The 22,021-nt window shown below is 41.2% G+C and overlaps 1 pseudogene; it reads left to right on the top strand.

Moving 5' to 3' along the window:
- Nucleotides 1–6,728: 6,728 nt before the first annotated feature.
- On the top strand, nt 6,729–6,940 carry LOC138367376 (U4 spliceosomal RNA; annotated as a pseudogene).
- Nucleotides 6,941–22,021: the final 15,081 nt, after the last annotated feature.

The following is a 22,021-nucleotide window of genomic DNA, read 5'->3' as shown; positions in this document are numbered from 1 at the left end:
TTCTCAAACATTTTGCAAATGATACACAGCTTTTAGGGAGGGCATAACATGAAGAGATGTAGGATAAAATAAACAGGTGTTATTCACGAACACTTAAAATTAAGGGAGATATGGGAACATAATTGAATTATTGAATGTTTTGAAAATAATTAACAATTAAACAAGAAACATTATAAACAAATCTACTTTAACAGTACAGTATATTTGGTCAACAGTACATATAGGGTTACTTGACTTGAAAATGTTCATAGAACTGGCAAGCAGGGGATGGAAGAACGGGGTGAGGATGCAGAAATCTTGTGCGAGGAATTGGAGACGAGGTGAAGAGGGAAGATGAAAGATTGGTGGTCCAACCCACAGCGGATTTTAACTTGAGAAGAGTGCTGTGGAACTGAGTGGGGGCGTCATTTGCCGTACACACAGGGTCTGGGCTCGCAAGCAGCTGGTAGTTAACAGTTGATGTTTGGTATTGGTGTTACAGCATTACGTTGGTGGTCTTTTTTCTTATGATTTCAGCAAACTCGGATCTTGGGCGTGTCAGTCAGCTTGGTGGTCTGGCTTCGTGTTCTCACTGTGGTGCGGTCGTTGGAGGCTGATGGTGTGGTTGTAACGGGGGCCAACCTTTAACCTCACTACTCATTAAAAACTGGTCGTTATTTAACCACATCCAAATGACCCATCATCTCCTCAAACCTAGAATTACCTAAGGTAGGATTAGACAAGTCATCAGATATATGGTTCTCAGGGGTGACTGTGTCCTGTACCACACATGACACTGGAGCCTTGAAATGCTTTTAACATGTTAATGTGCACTACCAAAACCTTCGAAGGGTCCTACTCACTTACCATGCGTACCATGAAACTCTATCCCCAATTATTTGGAAAGGAAGGATAAGCTTTACGTTAATGTGGGAATAATTGAAAAGGGATTATCTTTTTTAATTGAGTAAATGCTTGTTTGCTAGCATGAGGCGACTAGGTGTAGACATGAGGCTTGCGTTTAACAGTAATGTGAAATAGACAAAGGGTAAAAATTCCACTAAACAACATAAATTCTATAACTATATTTTAAACCAAAATTATGCATCAAAACGATATTTAGTAAATTCCCTGACTAAAGCCCTACTTAATGGAGGCAATGTAAACGCTATAACAATAAAAATGTGGACTTCTACAGTATACTAACTCAAGAGCACAGATACCTGAATACCAGGAATGGCCGAACAAATGGATGTTAGAGTTTAACCCAAGCAAATGTAATGTAATGAAGATAGGGGTAGGAAGCAGGAGACCAGATACAAGGTACCACTTGGGAGATGAAATACTTCAAGAGTCCGAGAGAGAGAAAGACCTGGGGGTTGATATCACGCCAGACCTGTCCCCTGAAGCTCATATCAAGAGGATAACATCAGCAGCATATGCCAGGTTGGCTAACATAAGAACGGCCTTTAGAAACTTGTGTAAGGAATCTTTCAGAACATTATATACCACATATGTCAGACCAATCCTGGAGGCGATGAGTCACAATAACGTGGCTGAAGTATGTTGTTATAATAGGAGCTGCCTCGTATGGGCCAATAGGCCTTCTGCAGTTCTCATTATTACTACTATCCCCTACACCTTACTTTCCTCCTCAGCTCTCTCTTGCCTATTTATTGCCTGTCCCTACCTGTCCTCATCCTCATCCGTGTCCCTACACGGGAGACATCTCCCGTCACGCAGGGTGCAGTTGCACCTCCACAGATCTCCAGTACCATCTATTGATACTGGAAATGGCTCAAAAGAGCCCCCACTTATGGGCTATTCATGCCCAAGCCACCTTTTGGGTGGCTTAATCTTCTCTCTCTCTCTCTCTGTTCTCATCACAATCGACTTGAGAATGGTCCAGGACGGACCGAAACGTCGTCGTCCCTTCAACTTCTAGTGTGTGGTCTGGTCAACAATCCTGGAGTATGCGGCTCCAGCATGGAGTTGAAAAACATAAATTAATAATTGAGTCGCAACATGGTTTTATAAATGGCCGTTCATGTTTAACAAATTTGTTATCTTTTTATTCTAGCATTGTTGAGGCAGTTGATAGTGGTAAGGATTGCGATGTTGTATACCTTGACTTTAGCAAAGCTTTTGATACAGTGCCACATGAAAGACTGATTAAAAAAATAGAGTCTCATGGTATTGGGGGTGCTATATTAAGCTGGATTAGGGCATGGCTATACCAAAGGAAACAGAGAGTTAGTATAAATGGAATCAAGTCAGAGTGGGAAAATGTTGTAAGTGGAGTGCCTCAAGGCTCTGTCCTGGGACCTCTGTTGTTTATAATATATATAAATGATTTAGATTCAGGTTTGAGTAGCAACATTTGCAAATTTGCCGATGATACGAAAATCGGTAGGGAAATTAATTCGGAGGAGGACTCACTATCACTTCAAGTTGATCTAGATAGGGTTTTGAAATGGTCAAAGGATTGGCAGATGCAGTTTAATGCTGATAAATGTAAAGTTCTGAGGTTAGGTAATGATGATAGAGTTACAAGATACGAGCTAGATGGTGTTGTGATTGCGAAGTCGGATTGCGAAAGGGATCTGGGAGTTATGATTAGTAAGAATTTAAAACAAAAGGATCAATGCATAAATGTTCGTAATAAGGCAAATCGGACACTTGGATTTATTAATCGCAGCGTTAGTAACAAGACACCTGGTGTGGTTCTCAAGCTATATCTTGCTCTAGTTAGGCCCCATTTAGATTATGCAGTTCAGTTTTGGTCGCCATATTATAGAATGGATATAAATTCACTTGAACGTGTCCAGCGTAGGATGACTAAGTTAATTCCCCAAATTAGAAATCTTTCATATGAAGAAAGATTAACAAAGCTTAAGTTGCATTCACTGGAAAGGCGAAGAGTTAGGGGTGACATGATAGAGGTTTACAAGTGGATGAATGGACATAACCGGGGGGATATTAATAGGGTATTAAAAGTATCAACACAGGACAGAACACGAAACAATGGGTATAAATTGGATAAGTTTAGATTTAGGAAAGACTTGGGTAAATACTGGTTCAGTAACAGGGTTGTTGATTTGTGGAACCAATTGCCGCGTAACATTGTGGAGGTGGGGTCCCTCGATTGTTTCAAGCACGGGTTGGACAAGTATATGAGTGGGATTGGGTGGTTATAGAATAGGAGCTGCCTCGTATGGGCCAATAGGCCTTCTGCAGTTACCTTTGTTCTTATGTTCTTATGTATCATCGGCAAATTTGCAAATGTTGCTACTCAAACCTGAATCTAAATCATTTATATATATTATAAACAAAAGAGGTCCCAGGACAAAGCCTTGAGGCACTCTACTTACAACATTTTCCCTCTCTGACTTGACTTCATTTATACTAACTCTATGTTTCTTTTGGTATAGCCATGCCCTAATCCAGCTTAATATAGCACCCCCAATACCATGAGACTATCTTTTTAATCAGTCTTTCATGTGGCACTGTATCAAAAGCTTTGCTAAAGTCAAGGTACACGTTGAAGACTTTCGTTGAAGTTTGTTTCGTTGAAGCCATCATAAGAAGGAAGGTGAATCGCCATGCAACCTCTGAAGAGACAACCAACACAACACCTATACCCCCTATTAGACTATTTTACAGGAACTTCTTTTCCACAGCTCATAAATCGGAGGAAAGGGTCCTGAAAGATATTGTTAATAGAAACGTTATCCCTACAGACAAAAATCAGAAGATACAACTGACGATTTACTATAAAACCAAAAAAACGGCCAGCCTACTCATAAGAAACTTTCCAGACACAAAGCAGAACGCTTTAAAAGAGACCAACGTCGTGTATGCCTTCAAATGCCCTCTTGGGGACTGTAAGCCTCAAAAAACTCAGTATATAGGCAAGACAACAACATCTCTTTCCAGGCGTTTAACGATGCATAAGCAACAGGGCTCCATTAAGGAACATATAATCTCTTCCCACAACCAAACCATCACCAGAGAAATCTTAGCAAACACCACAGAAATCATCGATAGATACAGCGATAGCAGGCGGCTTGACATCTGCGAGGCACTACACATCAAGAAGTCAACACCAGCAATCAACAGCCAATTAATGCACAACTATATTCTACCCACTTCAAGACTCCGCTCCAATATAGAAGCATCAAGAAATATGGGCCAATAGGCCCTCTGCAATTACTTCCATTCTTCCCTTTAATTTACCCAATTTATACCCATTGTTTCGTGTTCTGTCTTGTGGTGAAAGTTTGTTTTCACCCTCATCCAAAACTGTTGAAACATATCACCTCACCCAAATGCAGGTATAAAAAATCGAAGATGTTTAAGCTCTATTCAGTTATAGTTGTGTGTGTGTAAACTAAAGTCTTTGAAAATATAATAAGTTTTACGAAATGCGCTTAAGTGTCGTGTCAGACTAGAAATAAAAATTAATTTTGGAGAATTGATTTTTTAATTACCATCAACAGTGAAAAGAAACATAAGAAAGATCGAGAAAATTCGTGTTAGAATTATTAATCTTACTTTTTCGGTCATATTTAATAATAATAATAATATATATAAATATTATATATTTTACTTTTTTCATTTCTTGTTTTCATTCTACTCATTATGCTCAATTAGTATTAAGCTTGTCATTTAAGTTTATCATGCCCGAAACGCTTTGCGTAATAGTGGCTTTAGGCATTGTATGTACTAGCTATACCTATAAGTTAAACAATCCTTGTAAATATTTATTATATGTATGTACCTTACCTAAATAAAATTGTATTGTATTGTATTGTATATATATATATATATATATATATATATATATATATATATATATATATATATATATATATATATATATATATATATATATATATATATATATATATATATATATATATATATATATATATATATATATATATATATATATATATATATAAATATATGTATATATATATATATATATATATATATATATATATATATATATATATATATATATATATATATATATATATATATATATGCAAACAAGCCTGAATGGTCCCCAGGACTATATACAACTGAAAACTCACACCCCAGAAGTGACTCGAACCCATACTGCCAGGAGCAACGCAACTGGTATTTACAGGGACGCCTTAATCCGCTTGACCATCACGACCGGACAAAAGGAAGTGATAGCCGAAGCTATTTGAACCACTTCCCCGCCGGCACTCGGATGGTAATCTTGGGCATAGCATTTTATCAAATCACCTCATTCTTTGGGGCACACGTGAGGAACACAAATGCAAACAAGCCTGAATGGTCCCCAGGACTATATACAACTGAAAACTCACACCCCAGAAGTGACTCGAACCCATACTGCCAGGAGCAACGCAACTGGTATGTACAGGGACGCCTTAATCCGCTTGACCATCACGACCGGACAAAAGGAAGTGATAGCCGAAGCTATTTGAACCACTTCCCCGCCGGCACTCGGATGGTAATCTTGGGCATAGCATTTTATCAAATCACCTCATTCTTTGGGGCACACGTGACAAACAAGCCACTCAGGCTTGTTTGCATTTGTGTTCCTCACGTGTGCCCCAAAGAATGAGGTGATTTGATAAAATGCTATGCCCAAGATTACCATCCGAGTGCCGGCGGGGAAGTGGTTCAAATAGCTTCGGCTATCACTTCCTTTTGTCCGGTCGTGATGGTCAAGCGGATTAAGGCGTCCCTGTACATACCAGTTGCTTTGCTCCTGGCAGTATGGGTTCGAGTCACTTCTGGGGTGTGAGTTTTCAGTTATATATATATATATATATATATATATATATATATATATATATATATATATATATATATATATATATATATATGTGTGTGTGTGTGTGTGTGTGTGTGTGTGTGTGTGTGTGTGTGTGTGTGTGTGTGTGTGTGTGTGTGTGTGTGTGTGTGTGTGTGTGTGTGTGTGTGTGTGTGTGTGTGTGTGTGTGTGTGTGTGTGTGTGTGTGTGTGTGTATGTTAACGGATACATCCGTGAGGCATGTATATAGTAGATATATAAAAAGACGAGCCTATTCAAATGCAACGTTGTGTCAAAATTTCAAAGCAATTGGTAAAGGGTGTCGAAGATTTCCCTGCATGAAAAACACATGAAAAACACAGTTTAAAAAAAAAAACATGATTTTCTCGTCACAAACGTGACATCCATATAATATGTATATAAAAACCCGCTCGGATGCGAATGGAACGGTGTGTGAAAATTTCAAAGCAATCGGTGAAGAACTTTCGGAGATTAGCGATTTTGAACAAACGAACATTTCCATTTTTATTTATATAGATTTACTACCACAGACGTGGCCAGACAATTACAATGCTAACCAGCATATATACTTTTTCTTCTGTTATCTATGGACAGGGTGAGAGATCTGTTGAACATATAGTTCAGGGATTTCTTGAACAATCAACCAATGAAGGTGACTGTGGTGCTTATAAAATGCTAATCTAACCTCAGACATAAATACATAGATACAGAGTTACGCCTGCCTTACATAAAGTGGTCGATGTATTCTTACCATAGTATAGTTAATGTGCATTTACAAAGGTGAAATGTAACTCTGATCAGCTTCCACATATACTTAATACACATACGTACATATACATACGCACACATAGAGTACAGGTGGCAGAATATGGTCTGCAGGGCCCAGAGGCTGGTGCTCACAGCCCGAGTGATCACCAGCTTTGCGTAGCGGCAGTATGGTAACCAATGAGGTACATCCGAGGTGCGATTATTGCTAGTTGAAAACTTTAACCAATACCCCGCTGGGTCGGCGGTATTGGTTAAATACCGCCGTGATATTTAACCATTGGTTAAATATCACGTTAAATATTGGTTAAATCGGCGTGAACAAGCGTCGGCTACGGCAATTTTTGTTAGCCCGTTCAAGGGCTTCAATTTAAACACAGTTGTCTAGTCTCACTTTTGGCAAATTTATTTATCATGAAATATGCTATGTTACACGTGCAGAGTAAATATACCGTCACCTGATAGGTGTCAAGTGACTCTGGTTCCTAGTGCTTGTGACCATAAAAGCAATTATTGTCTGTGACACCCCAGCGTCCTTTTAATAACATTTTATGTTCATTTATTGGATTCAAGAATAGAGGAAGATAAGTACATTGTATAAAGACCTAATACGCAGTGCACGTTTCGGGCATAACTTTACATAAAAGAGGACGATTAAACGTTTGATGAGGTTGACACTTAGTACTAACAAGAAGCACGTTAACATAAAAAATTCTCAAACATTTTGCAAATGATACACAGCTTTTAGGGAGGGCATAACATGAAGAGATGTAGGATAAAATAAACAGGTGTTATTCACGAACACTTAAAATTAAGGGAGATATGGGAACATAATTGAATTATTGAATGTTTTGAAAATAATTAACAATTAAACAAGAAACATTATAAACAAATCTACTTTAACAGTACAGTATATTTGGTCAACAGTACATATAGGGTTACTTGACTTGAAAATGTTCATAGAACTGGCAAGCAGGGGATGGAAGAACGGGGTGAGGATGCAGAAATCTTGTGCGAGGAATTGGAGACGAGGTGAAGAGGGAAGATGAAAGATTGGTGGTCCAACCCACAGCGGATTTTAACTTGAGAAGAGTGCTGTGGAACTGAGTGGGGGCGTCATTTGCCGTACACACAGGGTCTGGGCTCGCAAGCAGCTGGTAGTTAACAGTTGATGTTTGGTATTGGTGTTACAGCATTACGTTGGTGGTCTTTTTTCTTATGATTTCAGCAAACTCGGATCTTGGGCGTGTCAGTCAGCTTGGTGGTCTGGCTTCGTGTTCTCACTGTGGTGCGGTCGTTGGAGGCTGATGGTGTGGTTGTAACGGGGGCCAACCTTTAACCTCACTACTCATTAAAAACTGGTCGTTATTTAACCACATCCAAATGACCCATCATCTCCTCAAACCTAGAATTACCTAAGGTAGGATTAGACAAGTCATCAGATATATGGTTCTCAGGGGTGACTGTGTCCTGTACCACACATGACACTGGAGCCTTGAAATGCTTTTAACATGTTAATGTGCACTACCAAAACCTTCGAAGGGTCCTACTCACTTACCATGCGTACCATGAAACTCTATCCCCAATTATTTGGAAAGGAAGGATAAGCTTTACGTTAATGTGGGAATAATTGAAAAGGGATTATCTTTTTTAATTGAGTAAATGCTTGTTTGCTAGCATGAGGCGACTAGGTGTAGACATGAGGCTTGCGTTTAACAGTAATGTGAAATAGACAAAGGGTAAAAATTCCACTAAACAACATAAATTCTATAACTATATTTTAAACCAAAATTATGCATCAAAACGATATTTAGTAAATTCCCTGACTAAAGCCCTACTTAATGGAGGCAATGTAAACGCTATAACAATAAAAATGTGGACTTCTACAGTATACTAACTCAAGAGCACAGATACCTGAATACCAGGAATGGCCGAACAAATGGATGTTAGAGTTTAACCCAAGCAAATGTAATGTAATGAAGATAGGGGTAGGAAGCAGGAGACCAGATACAAGGTACCACTTGGGAGATGAAATACTTCAAGAGTCCGAGAGAGAGAAAGACCTGGGGGTTGATATCACGCCAGACCTGTCCCCTGAAGCTCATATCAAGAGGATAACATCAGCAGCATATGCCAGGTTGGCTAACATAAGAACGGCCTTTAGAAACTTGTGTAAGGAATCTTTCAGAACATTATATACCACATATGTCAGACCAATCCTGGAGGCGATGAGTCACAATAACGTGGCTGAAGTATGTTGTTATAATAGGAGCTGCCTCGTATGGGCCAATAGGCCTTCTGCAGTTCTCATTATTACTACTATCCCCTACACCTTACTTTCCTCCTCAGCTCTCTCTTGCCTATTTATTGCCTGTCCCTACCTGTCCTCATCCTCATCCGTGTCCCTACACGGGAGACATCTCCCGTCACGCAGGGTGCAGTTGCACCTCCACAGATCTCCAGTACCATCTATTGATACTGGAAATGGCTCAAAAGAGCCCCCACTTATGGGCTATTCATGCCCAAGCCACCTTTTGGGTGGCTTAATCTTCTCTCTCTCTCTCTCTGTTCTCATCACAATCGACTTGAGAATGGTCCAGGACGGACCGAAACGTCGTCGTCCCTTCAACTTCTAGTGTGTGGTCTGGTCAACAATCCTGGAGTATGCGGCTCCAGCATGGAGTTGAAAAACATAAATTAATAATTGAGTCGCAACATGGTTTTATAAATGGCCGTTCATGTTTAACAAATTTGTTATCTTTTTATTCTAGCATTGTTGAGGCAGTTGATAGTGGTAAGGATTGCGATGTTGTATACCTTGACTTTAGCAAAGCTTTTGATACAGTGCCACATGAAAGACTGATTAAAAAAATAGAGTCTCATGGTATTGGGGGTGCTATATTAAGCTGGATTAGGGCATGGCTATACCAAAGGAAACAGAGAGTTAGTATAAATGGAATCAAGTCAGAGTGGGAAAATGTTGTAAGTGGAGTGCCTCAAGGCTCTGTCCTGGGACCTCTGTTGTTTATAATATATATAAATGATTTAGATTCAGGTTTGAGTAGCAACATTTGCAAATTTGCCGATGATACGAAAATCGGTAGGGAAATTAATTCGGAGGAGGACTCACTATCACTTCAAGTTGATCTAGATAGGGTTTTGAAATGGTCAAAGGATTGGCAGATGCAGTTTAATGCTGATAAATGTAAAGTTCTGAGGTTAGGTAATGATGATAGAGTTACAAGATACGAGCTAGATGGTGTTGTGATTGCGAAGTCGGATTGCGAAAGGGATCTGGGAGTTATGATTAGTAAGAATTTAAAACAAAAGGATCAATGCATAAATGTTCGTAATAAGGCAAATCGGACACTTGGATTTATTAATCGCAGCGTTAGTAACAAGACACCTGGTGTGGTTCTCAAGCTATATCTTGCTCTAGTTAGGCCCCATTTAGATTATGCAGTTCAGTTTTGGTCGCCATATTATAGAATGGATATAAATTCACTTGAACGTGTCCAGCGTAGGATGACTAAGTTAATTCCCCAAATTAGAAATCTTTCATATGAAGAAAGATTAACAAAGCTTAAGTTGCATTCACTGGAAAGGCGAAGAGTTAGGGGTGACATGATAGAGGTTTACAAGTGGATGAATGGACATAACCGGGGGGATATTAATAGGGTATTAAAAGTATCAACACAGGACAGAACACGAAACAATGGATATAAATTGGATAAGTTTAGATTTAGGAAAGACTTGGGTAAATACTGGTTCAGTAACAGGGTTGTTGATTTGTGGAACCAATTGCCGCGTAACATTGTGGAGGTGGGGTCCCTCGATTGTTTCAAGCACGGGTTGGACAAGTATATGAGTGGGATTGGGTGGTTATAGAATAGGAGCTGCCTCGTATGGGCCAATAGGCCTTCTGCAGTTACCTTTGTTCTTATGTTCTTATCTAGTCAAGCATAAGACTAAACTGGAAAAAGTTCAAAGGTTTGCCACCAGACTAGTACCCGAGCTGAGAGGTATAAGCTACGAGGAGAGACTACGGGAATTGAACCTCACTTCGTTGGAAGACAGAAGAGTTAGGGGGGACATGATCACCACATTCAAGATTCTCAAGGGAATCGACAGGGTTGATAAAGACAGGCTATTTAACACAAGGGGCACACGCACTAGGGGACACAGGTGGAAACTGAGTGCCCAAATGAGCCACAGAGATATTAGAAAGAACTTTTTTAGTGTCAGAGTGGTGACAAATGGAATGCATTAGGAAGCAATGTGGTGGAGGCTGACTCCATACACTGTTTCAAGTGTAGATATGATAGAGCCCAATAGGCTAAGGAACCTGTACACCTGTTGATTGACGGTTGAGAGGCGGGACCAAAGAGCCAGAGCTCAACCCCCGCAAGCACAACTAGGTGAGTACAACTAGGTGAGTACCACAGCCTGGCCTGATGGTCTGCCGGCACCCGGGAAGAGATCTTGTTCCCAGTTGATGTTCAGCCTACACTGACTAAACCTCATTCCACCAAGGCTTGCCTGACCTCCCCGTGGCTGACCCGAGGCTAGTTGCCAGATTAATCTTTGATATTAATAACTAAAATCTAGTATTTGTCACTAAAGGTGACTACTAATTCCAAAACAAATGGGAATTATCTAAATACTCAAGCCAGGCTAATTACAATAAACAGTAGCACTTGTATTACCCTAATTTACACGATTTAACTAATAGATTGGTAGGTATCTATTTTCCAGTGAGTAGGTATCTATTTTCCAGTGAGTAGGTATCTATTTTCCAGTGGCAACACGTGTGTCTTACATATATAAATCTTACTGACGTCAACCATCTCTTTGATACCATCCAAGACCTATTCATTATTCTCAATTGACATTACTTTTTAACATAAGTACTTAACCATGACTAATAATGCCTCTTAATTCTGAAATACTACTCCTAGTTCGAAAACACGTCACGGGAGGCAGTTGGCGCCACCATTTTCTACACTAATCCCTTGGGGAAGCCCCAGGGGCCAGATTCACGAAAGCACTTAAGCAAACACTTAAGAATCTGTCCATCTTTTCTCAATTTTTGGCGGCTTTGTTTCCAATTATTAAACAGTTAATGAGCTCCGAAGCACCAGGAGGCTGTTTAGAACACTAACAATAATTGAATGGGAAGTTTTCATGCTTGTAAACTGTTTAATAAATATAACCAAAGCCGTCAAAGATTGAGGAAAGATGTACACGTTTGTAAGTACTTGCGTAAGTGCTTTCGTGAATCTGGCCCCAGGCTACCAGTCAGGTCCGGTCACTTCCAGCTCACCAACATTTCTAATGTTTAAATCTATGAACTTTCTATATTACAGTTCTACTGTTACAACCCCCTCGTTCAAGTACTTAAGACACTTTGTGTTAAACTATTTAATACACAGTTTCTTATCCCAAACCCCTTACTTTAATTAACAATCTAAAACAAAGCCTCCAAAATACCAAAACTGTCCTATCTAACACTCAATGACAACCAGCAGGTTGTATATCAATAACCATAAATACACAATTAAACAAAACCCTGGGATGTGAATCCCGACTATGCTGAAGACAGCCCAATAATCTTTCCAATACATCCGAGAATATAACATCCTATCCCTGTACTGAAATAACTAAATGCAATAGCCCTAATCCTTCCGCAAAAGCTAGCTAGCAAAAATCATTGGCTCTCTATTACCCATCCACGCGTTCCAATCTAGAACATGAGAATTAAACACACAAACTGAAATCTCAGTCTTACACTGAACTCGCTCCAAGTTCATCCCGGTGTTCCAATCATCCATTTTATTAAAACATTAATGTTCACATGATATTCTCTAAGAATAAGCAATCAAACACAAATATCATTTATTAATCAATACTACTTCTAATATCACAGTTCATCGCTGAAATACAGCGAAAATGGTGTTCACACTAAGAGTGTCAAATGTTTATATAGTTAGTTCTCCCTTCTTGCTCTCAAGCACAGAACATGACATGACAACAATTTTCTAGAGCTTGATGTTCTAGGCACCGCACAATAAGGATTCATTTAAACAGTGTTATGTAACAAAAATTGTCCATATTGGAGTCTTCCAGAATTTTAGTAACTTAATTTCATGGTTTCAACATTTAAATACTATTTTTTCAAACTCATGTTCCTAGGTTTTCAGAAGCATTACGTTAATGTTATAGAGCAAAGATGACATTTACTTTTTCCGTTCCACTATTGTTCATGAAGAAAAAAAATTGATGTTAGAAAGCTGACGATTAGTTGATTATAGTTCCATGACCATCAGTTGCTGACTGTAGATAATCCTGGTCCTCTTGCACTTCATCCAGTTACCGCTGAAGAACAACAGACTGTCCGAGAATTGAGTGTTGAGTGACCAGCGACAACTCGTTAATGGCTGCCGCCGGTCGGGTGAATCTTGCTAACAGAAATGCGACTCCTTACTCATCTTGTAGCCCACAAAACAGTCTTGATATGCACGATATAAGAGAATGAAACAGTAGCTGAACCACGGAGATGCAGGACGTAAACGTACAACGATGTCTCGTGACGGAAGTAGCTGCAGAAAGGCGCTGAGGTGGGTGGCGTGTAGACAAAACAAGTGGCTCCCCATCTTCAGTCATCATGGTTCACTTCATCTCAGGCGTTTCTTGATGACACCAGACTACTAGGCCGTAAACACCATACGTGTATACCCTTGTTCAGTTAACCTTGGGCCGAGGGAGGCTGTGGTCTCCTTCTATGGCGAGTCGATTGTACTCTGTAGGGAGCCCGTGTCGTTCATCTAGTGTCTGCCTCCTTCCGCTTGCGTTACAATAGACGACATGACCATGGATCCATCGATGAGAATAATTAGTACTGCTACATGCTGGATCTCTCTTCGATTTTTCCACATTTACTTCCGGTTCGCTTGCAGTCTTGACGACGCAGCTGGTGAGTAGTGATGACGTAGAGACAACCCGATGATGTAAAATGTTGTGGCGCTGGTGACTGCATCCTTGTAGACAGCATACTGAGCCAAGACAACCTCGTTAGTGACGTGAGGTGTCGACTGGGTGACTGGTGTATTGTCACCAACCCTATGTAACCAATTGGCTAGTTACTGGGTCCGGTGGGTGAGGACTTTGTGTAACGTGCCTCCCCCTTGATCTTTGCAGATAAGGTTCACGTGTAGTTGAGACAACTGGGCAGGTGTACAAATCAGACCTGGGAAATGACAGACAAGAACATGGCGGAAGCATGGGTATAACTCTGGGTTTGTTGGAAATTGGAAACCCCAAAGCAAGGTAAAGTCTGCTATCTGAGTTAAGTACAGCTAAGAAATCCACATCATTGCCTCTACAGGAAAGTCAAACTCATGTATTGGCAATTTACGATTTTTGGACGGATAATTTCCCCCTTCCAAATATTCAATAATATCTTTCCACCTAGGTTCATTCATTTGGATTTCTCTCATTTTAACACTGGAAATATTTTCGATATTTACATTTACGTTAATAGCAGCAATGTTTCTGCTTAATGTATCCGGCCCTACATGTGACGGTCCAGGCTTGTAAAGGATCTGGAATGAGTGTGCAAACAATTCGTTAGACCAACGTGACATCCACGGGCATTTCTTACGTTTCTTAAAAATGTGTGTTAATGCTCTGTGATCAGTGTAGAATACAAAATAGCGTTGAAAAAGATAAGGTTCGAAATATCTAATTGACTCTACCACTGTGAACGCCTCCCGATCCATGGCCAAATAACGAATCTCTGGTCCTTTGATCTTCCTTCTGAAATAGGCCACTGGATGGGGGAAATTTTCATTATCTCGTTGCATCAAGCATCCACCAATAGCTATACCACTGGAGTCTGTATGTACTTCCCACTCTTTATCAAAATCTGGCACAGCCAATACTGGTGTTGTACTGAGTTGACTTTTCATTTTTGCGTACGCTACATCATGTTCTAACTTCCAAATAAACTTTACATTTTTCCTTGTTAAATCGGTCAGGGGTGCTGATGTTCGTGCAAAACCCTCAATGTGCTGACGAAAGTATCCGGCTGCACCTAGAAACCTGCGCACGTCCTTTGCTGTTTTTGGAATTGGCATTTCAACAATGGCGCGGCAAGAGTCAGGGTCAGGCCTGATACCGTCTGTGCTCACCTGCAACCACAGAAATTTGAATTTCTGAGCTGCCAGAGTGCACTTCTGCACACTTAACTTGAAACCCGCTTGATTTAACAAGGTCAAAGTCTTAGTCAAGTCTCGTAAGTGTTCATCAAACGTCCTGGAATAGATTATTACATCATCCAGGTAAGCCAACTAATGGCTTCCCAAAACTGGGCTGAGGATTAAGTTAATGGCCCTCTGAAATGACGAAGGCGCTGTCTTTAGGCCGAAAGGCATCCTGCGAAATTGGTACGTGTGCCTGCCATCAGAGAATGCTGTTTTTCCCTGTCTTTCTCAGCGACCGGTATCGCCCGATATGCCGACTTGGCATCGAGAGTGGAAAAGTACTTAGCCGCTCCAAATTGATCTATTATCTCCTGTATAGGGGGCAATGGATACATATCACCCTTAGTTATTTCGTTTACCTTTCGATAGTCCACACAAAAACAATAACTACCATCAGGTATGCGAACTAACATAACAGAAGACAGCCACGGTGACGTACTTGGTTCTATCACGTCCTGTCTCAACATTTTCTGGCACTCCTCCCTGATAGTTTTCTTAGGCTGATCCGGCAACCTCCACTGCCTTGTGTACGCAGACAAATGATCACCAGTTTGAATGGTGTGCTCAATCCTATCAAGGAGACCAATCTGGTCATCCTCTGTCACAAACAATTTGGGGAATTTTCGTAAAACTCCCCCCAACAATTTTCTATCTGCCTGCGGAACATGTTGCAAATCAAGTGCCGAAATTAACATATCTATATCTAGTACGTTACTCGAAACTTCTGTCTCATTCTCTACTTTTGATGGTGTCTTTTTGTCTATCATATTTAAAGTACTACATTATGCTGTGATGGATGGCGTCTCAGCTGACTCATGGTGAAAAATTTCTGTGTCATTCATCATAGTTCTCTGAGATATCCTATCACCTGCCCTGAAGCGAAAAGTCTTATGTGAGAGATTGACGACTGGAATGAGTGCACCTTTAACAAGCACTACAATTGGATGATGGGGAATTAATAACCTATCACATCTCCCAGCCACCTGAAGGGTGGTATCTGGTAGGATGTGACGTTCCTTGGCTACTTTAATAAATTTAAAAGAATGTGGTGGGCAACTTTGCTTCGTCAATGCATGTAATCCACATGATCTCTTAACTGTGTCTGGAAGAGACTTAAAAATTCATTTTGGGAAGTGTGCATTATATTTCTGCTTCCTCTTAATTGAATATACAACTGGGGGATGGTTGATCATTTCCACTGGGTAGGAAGTCTGTCCCAACTGCTATCTGCAGTTTCTAGCCCCTTTTTGTGCAGATAAGGAGTAATCAAACCGAGATAGAAAATCGGTCCCCATGAGGATGTCTCCTGGATAATCAAGATTCTCAACGATCGTACATGTATGAGGTTGCAATTCCCCATTAATTTCAAAGTTAATGGTACCTTGACCCAAGGTATTAAGTTTTCCCCATTTACTGCTGTTAATGTCTTCGCACTATGCTTAAGGCGTGCATATTTAAATTTGCTGAAGGCTGACTTTTTAATTAGAGTTGCCTGGCTTCCAATGTCCACAAAAAATGCAAATCTCACACCTTCCACCTTTACTTCAAAGATTCATCACTAGGGGCAACCTTTCATTCTTTTTGTTCTCGCATCCGGACAATACATCCGTATGTGTCCGCGCTTTCCACACGAATAACACGCCCGTGTGTCCCTGTTGGTACCCCGTGCAGGTAGGCCCGAACGTGCAGCTGTGGTCGGCTTCCTGCCTGACGAACTGACTCCATAGTCATTCGTCTTACCCCTCTCGTCTTTTCGTACCGCCTCAACATATGGGGACGACTGAGCCCCAGTCCTCTCCGTTCTCATCCCTATGTTCCGTACTGTGGCGGTGTGTTGGACGAGTTCCTCAAAATTTAATAACGCTCCTTCTGCAGATATAAACGGACCCATGGTAGGAGGTAAAGCCCTACAGAACAAGTGCTTAGCTAACCGTTCTGCCTATCATCGTACCCTAGCTCCTGGGTAAGGTCGTCAACACTACTCATTATCAGGGTACCAAATTCTTGTAAAGTGCTACAGTCGTCCCTCTTAAGGGACTGAAGGTATACCCGAGCTTCATCTGCTGACACTTTCTCTTTATACTTGTCCCTAATCGCCTGGACAAACTGAGGCCATGTCGTCAGGTGCCGAAACTCTTTCAGCCTCGCCAGTGGACCGGCTACGTCCCCGCAAACCCCTGTGACGAGAGTAGTTTTTAGACCATCATTTGGGACGATCTCTAGCATCGCATTCATATTCCACAACCAGTCCTCCACTTGGCGGTTGCGTTCCACCTTGTTGGACGGCAACTCCCTACCTATGAGTGTCGGCAGGGTCAACTTAAAAATCAGACTCATAATTCCTGGTGTGTCGGAAGAGAGGCTTCAGGAAGTGGGTGGCCCCTGGGGCTGGTATAGGAATTGAGGTTGGGGTTGGGGTGCCTGGGGTTGGAGTAGGTTTTGGGTGGTCTGGGTTTGGGGGAGGGGTTGAGGTTGGGGTTGGGTTGCCTGAGGTTGGGATATGGTGCGTGTGGCTCTGGATTGGAGTAGGTATTGGGTGGTCTGGGTTTGGGGGAGGGGTTGGGGTTGGGTTGCCTGAGGTTGGGATATGGTGTGTGTGTGGCTCTGGATTGGAGTAGGTATTGGGTGGTCTGGGGTTGGTGATGGGGTTGGGGGGATGGCTGAGGTTGATGTTGTAGTGATGGGTGAGGTATAAGTGGATGTTGTGGTAGTGGTGTTACCCGAGGTAGTGCCTGCTGTGAGTCTTGTTCATGTTCTAATTGTACAGGTTGCTGGTCATGTTGCTTGGCTGAGCGTGACGCCGTACCACGTTGAATGATGACCCCTGTCAATAAATAAAAATGGATACTAAAAGAAGGAGCAGAAGCTCTGTGCCTGCCACTTTCTGTGATGAGTAACAAATCACTGGTAACAGGTTAACTGCTCAAAATTTGGATGACGGCTAATAAAGTCCCAATATACAAGAAGAGGGACAGACAGGAGGCACTGAAGTACAGGCCAGTGTCCCTAACTTGCATACCATGCAAGTTGATGGAGAAGATTGTGCGAAAAAACTAGTGGAACATCTGGATCGAAAAAATTTGTTACACAAAATCAGCATGGGTTCAGTGAATGGATCACTTGAATTCTACGACCAGACAACAAAAATCATGCAAAAGAAAAGGTGAGCAGACCGTATATTTTTGGATTGCCAGGAAGCCTTTGACACAGTACTACACAAGAGACTAGTGCCCAAGCTGGAGATGCAGGCATGAGTGAAAGGGAAGGTACTCCAATGGATAGGAGAGTGCCTAAGAAACAGAAGACAGCGAGTCATTGTGAGGGGTGAGGTCTCGGAGTGGAGGGGAGTCATCAGTGGAGTCCCGCAGGGATCAATCCTTGGACCTATACTGTTTCTGATATATGCAAATGATCTCCCCCAAAAAATAGACTCGTTTCTCTCAATGTTTGCTGATGATGCAAAAATTATGAGGTGGATTAAGACAGAGGAAGATAGTATGAGGCTATAAGGTGAACAAGACAAACTGAAGGAATGGTCTAATAAATAGCTACTAAAGTTCAACCCAAGTAAACGTAAGGTAAAACTAGGAGGCCAGACATAGGATACCGAATAGGAGACAAAGTTCTCCATGAAACGGACAGAGAGAAAGATCATGGAATTGATAACAAGCCAAACCTGTCTCCTGAAGCCCTCATCAAGGGAATATCATCAGCGGCGTTAGCAAGGCTGACTAACATCAGAACTGCCTTTAGAAACCTATGTAAGGAATCTATCAGAACTTAGTATATCACATATGTAAGACCAATCCTGGACTATGCGGCACCAGCATTAAGCCCGTACCTAGTCAAGCACAAGATGAAGCTGGAAAAAGGTGAGAGGTATGCCACTAGCAGAATCCTAAAACTATGAGGCATGTGTTACGAGGAAAGGTTGTGTGAACTGCACCTCACGTCGCTGAAAGGCAGAAGAGCTCGGGAAGACATGATCACATATAAACTTCTCAGGGAAATTAATTTTAACAGGGTAGACAAGTGCAGATTATTTAACACGGGTGGTACTCGAACAAGGAGACACAGGTGGAAGCTGATTACCCAAACGACCCAGAGTCATTAGAAAGAACGTTTTCAGTGTCAGAGAAGTAAAAGGAATGCACTAGGAAGTGACGTGGTATAGGCTGACTCCATACACAGTTTCAAATGTAGATATGATAGAGCTTCGAGAAGCTCAAGAATCTATTCACCAGTAGATTGACAGTTGAGAGGCGGGATCATAGAGCCGAAGCTCAACCCCCACAAACACGACAAGCTCAGTATAACTAGGTGAGAACATACACACACACACACACACACACACAGTAAAGGTCAAAAAACATTTATTGATCTAAGAACCTTGGGAGGCGGGGCTAGGAGCCAAGCTCGACCAAGCAAGCTCATCTAGGTTAGTACACACTTTATTAAAAACATAGTCAATTACGACTGAACAAAAATATGTAAATTACAAAATATAAAAGGTAAGGTAATTATGAAGAGAATTTTTTTAACCACTTGATGGTCGGGGATTGAACGCTGACCTGCATGAAACGAGACCATTGCTTTACGGTCCAGTGCAAGTGGCTTCTTTCGTTACTAATTTCTTCCTTGTCTCGGGACTTCAGTTTTTGTCTTAGATTCATTTAGTAAACGATAAAGTAGACATCAGTTGGAGCAAAAATTCCTGGTTTAGCTCTTCGGATTTCGCATCCTCCAGGTCTTTGGCTTTGGCCTCACTCATGGCTTCTACTTCCTTCTTCTGCCTTTTTACCCTCATGTCCGTAATCATAGGACCAATGGCCTTAACCTCATCCTTCAGTAATTTTCGCGTTTCTAAAACCTTATTGTGGAGTTTCTTTACCGTATCGTTGAGTACTAATAACTTTGCAGCCATGTCATATACTTCCCTCGCCATCTCTTCCCTCTTTCCCTCTCTACGAAGTCTATTTATTTTATTCTTATAAGTCGTCTTTATTGCCCATCTCTCCGAATCTTTCCTTGCAAACTCTTCTCTCTCCCGCTCTATTCGGCAGACGAGTTGTTTAAGCTCATAGCCGAAGACTTTCTTAGTGGTGGAGGCTTCACCTTCCACTTGGTGCTGCTCCTCCTCCTCTCTCTTCCGCTTCAGAGACATTCTGGCGAGAAGTGGATACTTTTTATTGTAATGACTTACTAACATGTGATAAATATCACAGATGAACTTAAATATAGTGAGGCTCAAAATGTCAATGACCCTCGCTCTCTCTCTCAATGGATCGTTCACAAGGTGGCTGAAGAGATGGCCTGATGGAGGACGAATGTGTTGGGAACGGTCGAAGTCCTTTCTTGGAGAGGTGGTGGTGAACAGATGGAGGGTGGGCGAGGTGGGTGGAGGGTGGGTGTGGTGGGTACGTGGTGGGTTGTGAGTGAGGTAGACAGGTGGTGGGCGGAACCCTAGTAAAGGGGCTGCAGGTGGGTAGAGTGTTGTTAATAAGATTGATGTGAGCACAACTTGTGTAGTGGGGTTCGTGTACGTCTTATGGAGTTAGTGTAGCTATGATAGTGACAAGTAGAGTTACTGCAAGTCTTAGGCAGTTAATGTAGTTGTGAAGTGAGGTTAGTGCATGTCTTATGTAGTTATTGTAGTTGTATTAGTGTGTAGTGAAGTTATTGAAAGTATTATGTAGTTAGTACTCGCCTAGTTGTGCTTGCGTGGGGTTGAGCTCTGGCTCTTTGGTCCCGCCTCTCAACTGTCAATCAACTGGTGTACAGATATCTGAGCCTACTGGACGCTATCATATCTACATTTGAAACTTTGTATGGAGTCAGCCTCCACCACATCACTGCCTAATGCATTCCATTTACTAACTACTCTGACACTGAAAAAGCTCTTTCTAATATCTCTGTGGCTCATTTGGGTACTCAGCTTTCACCTGTGCCCCCTTGTGCGTGTTCCACCCGTGTTAAATAATCCATCCATGTCTACCCTGTCAATTCCCCTGAGAATTTTGTATGTGGTGATCATGTCTTTTCGAGCTCTTCTGTCTTCCATCGACGTGAGGTGCAGTTCACACAGCTTTCCCTCATATCTCATGCCTCTTAGTTATGGGACTAGCCTAGTGGCATACCTCTGAACTTTTTCCAGCTTCATTTTGTGCTTGACTAGGTTCGGGCTCCATGCTGGGGCCACATACTCCAGGATTGGCCTTACATATGTGTTATACTAGATTCTGAAGGATTCCTTACGCAGGTTCCTTAGTGTATTTGTACTAGTGTGTAGTGAGGTTAGTGCATGTCTTATGTAGTTAGTGTAGATGTGTTAGTAGGTAATGTAGTTAGTGCATGTCTTATGTATTTAGTGTATTTGTGGTAGTGTTAAATGGGGTTAGAGCATGTCATATGTAGTTAGTGTAGTTGTATTAGTGTGTAGTGAAGTTAGTGCATATCATTTGTAATTATTTTAGAATGAAGTTAAGTTAGTGCAATTCCTATGTAGCTAGTGTGTTATGGAGTTAGTGAACGACCTATGTAGTTAGTGTAGTTGTATTAGTGTATAGTTTTGTTAGTGCATGTCGTATGTAGTTTGTGTTGTTGCGTTAGAATAAAGAGGAGGTAGTGCCTGTCTTATGTAATTAGTTAAGTTGGGTTAGTTTGTAGTGAAGATAGTGCGTGTCTTATGAATTTAGTTCAGTTGCGTGTGTAGTGAAGTTAGTGCTCGTCATATGTAGTTAGTACAGTTTTGTTAGTGTGTGTAGTGATGTTAGTGCATGTCTTATATAGTTAGTGAAGTTGAATTAGTGTGTAGTGGAGTTAGTGCATGTCTTATGTAGTTAATGTAGTTGTGTTAGTGTTTAGAGCAGTTAGCATATGTTTTTTGTATTTAGTGTATGTGTGTTAGTGTGTAGTGGGGTTAGTGCATGTCTTATGTAGTTAGTGTAGTTGTGTTAGGGAGTAGTGGGGTTAGTTCATGCCTTTTCTAGTTAGTGTAGGTATGTTAGTGTGAAGAGGAGTTAGTGCATGTCCAATATAGTAAGTGAAGATGTGTTACTGTGTAGTGAGGTTAGTGCATGTCTTAAATAGTTAGTGAAGTTGTGTTAGGGTGTAGTGAGGCTAGTACATGGTTAATGTAGTTAGTGTAGTCGTGTTAATGTAGTGGGGTTAGTGCATGCCTTAT

The sequence above is a fragment of the Procambarus clarkii genome, chromosome 2 (assembly GCF_040958095.1).
Source record: "Procambarus clarkii isolate CNS0578487 chromosome 2, FALCON_Pclarkii_2.0, whole genome shotgun sequence".
Lineage (NCBI taxonomy): Eukaryota > Metazoa > Arthropoda > Malacostraca > Decapoda > Cambaridae > Procambarus > Procambarus clarkii.
The sequence above is the reverse complement of the archived record's forward strand: the minus strand, read 5'-3'. Positions and strand labels throughout refer to the sequence as shown.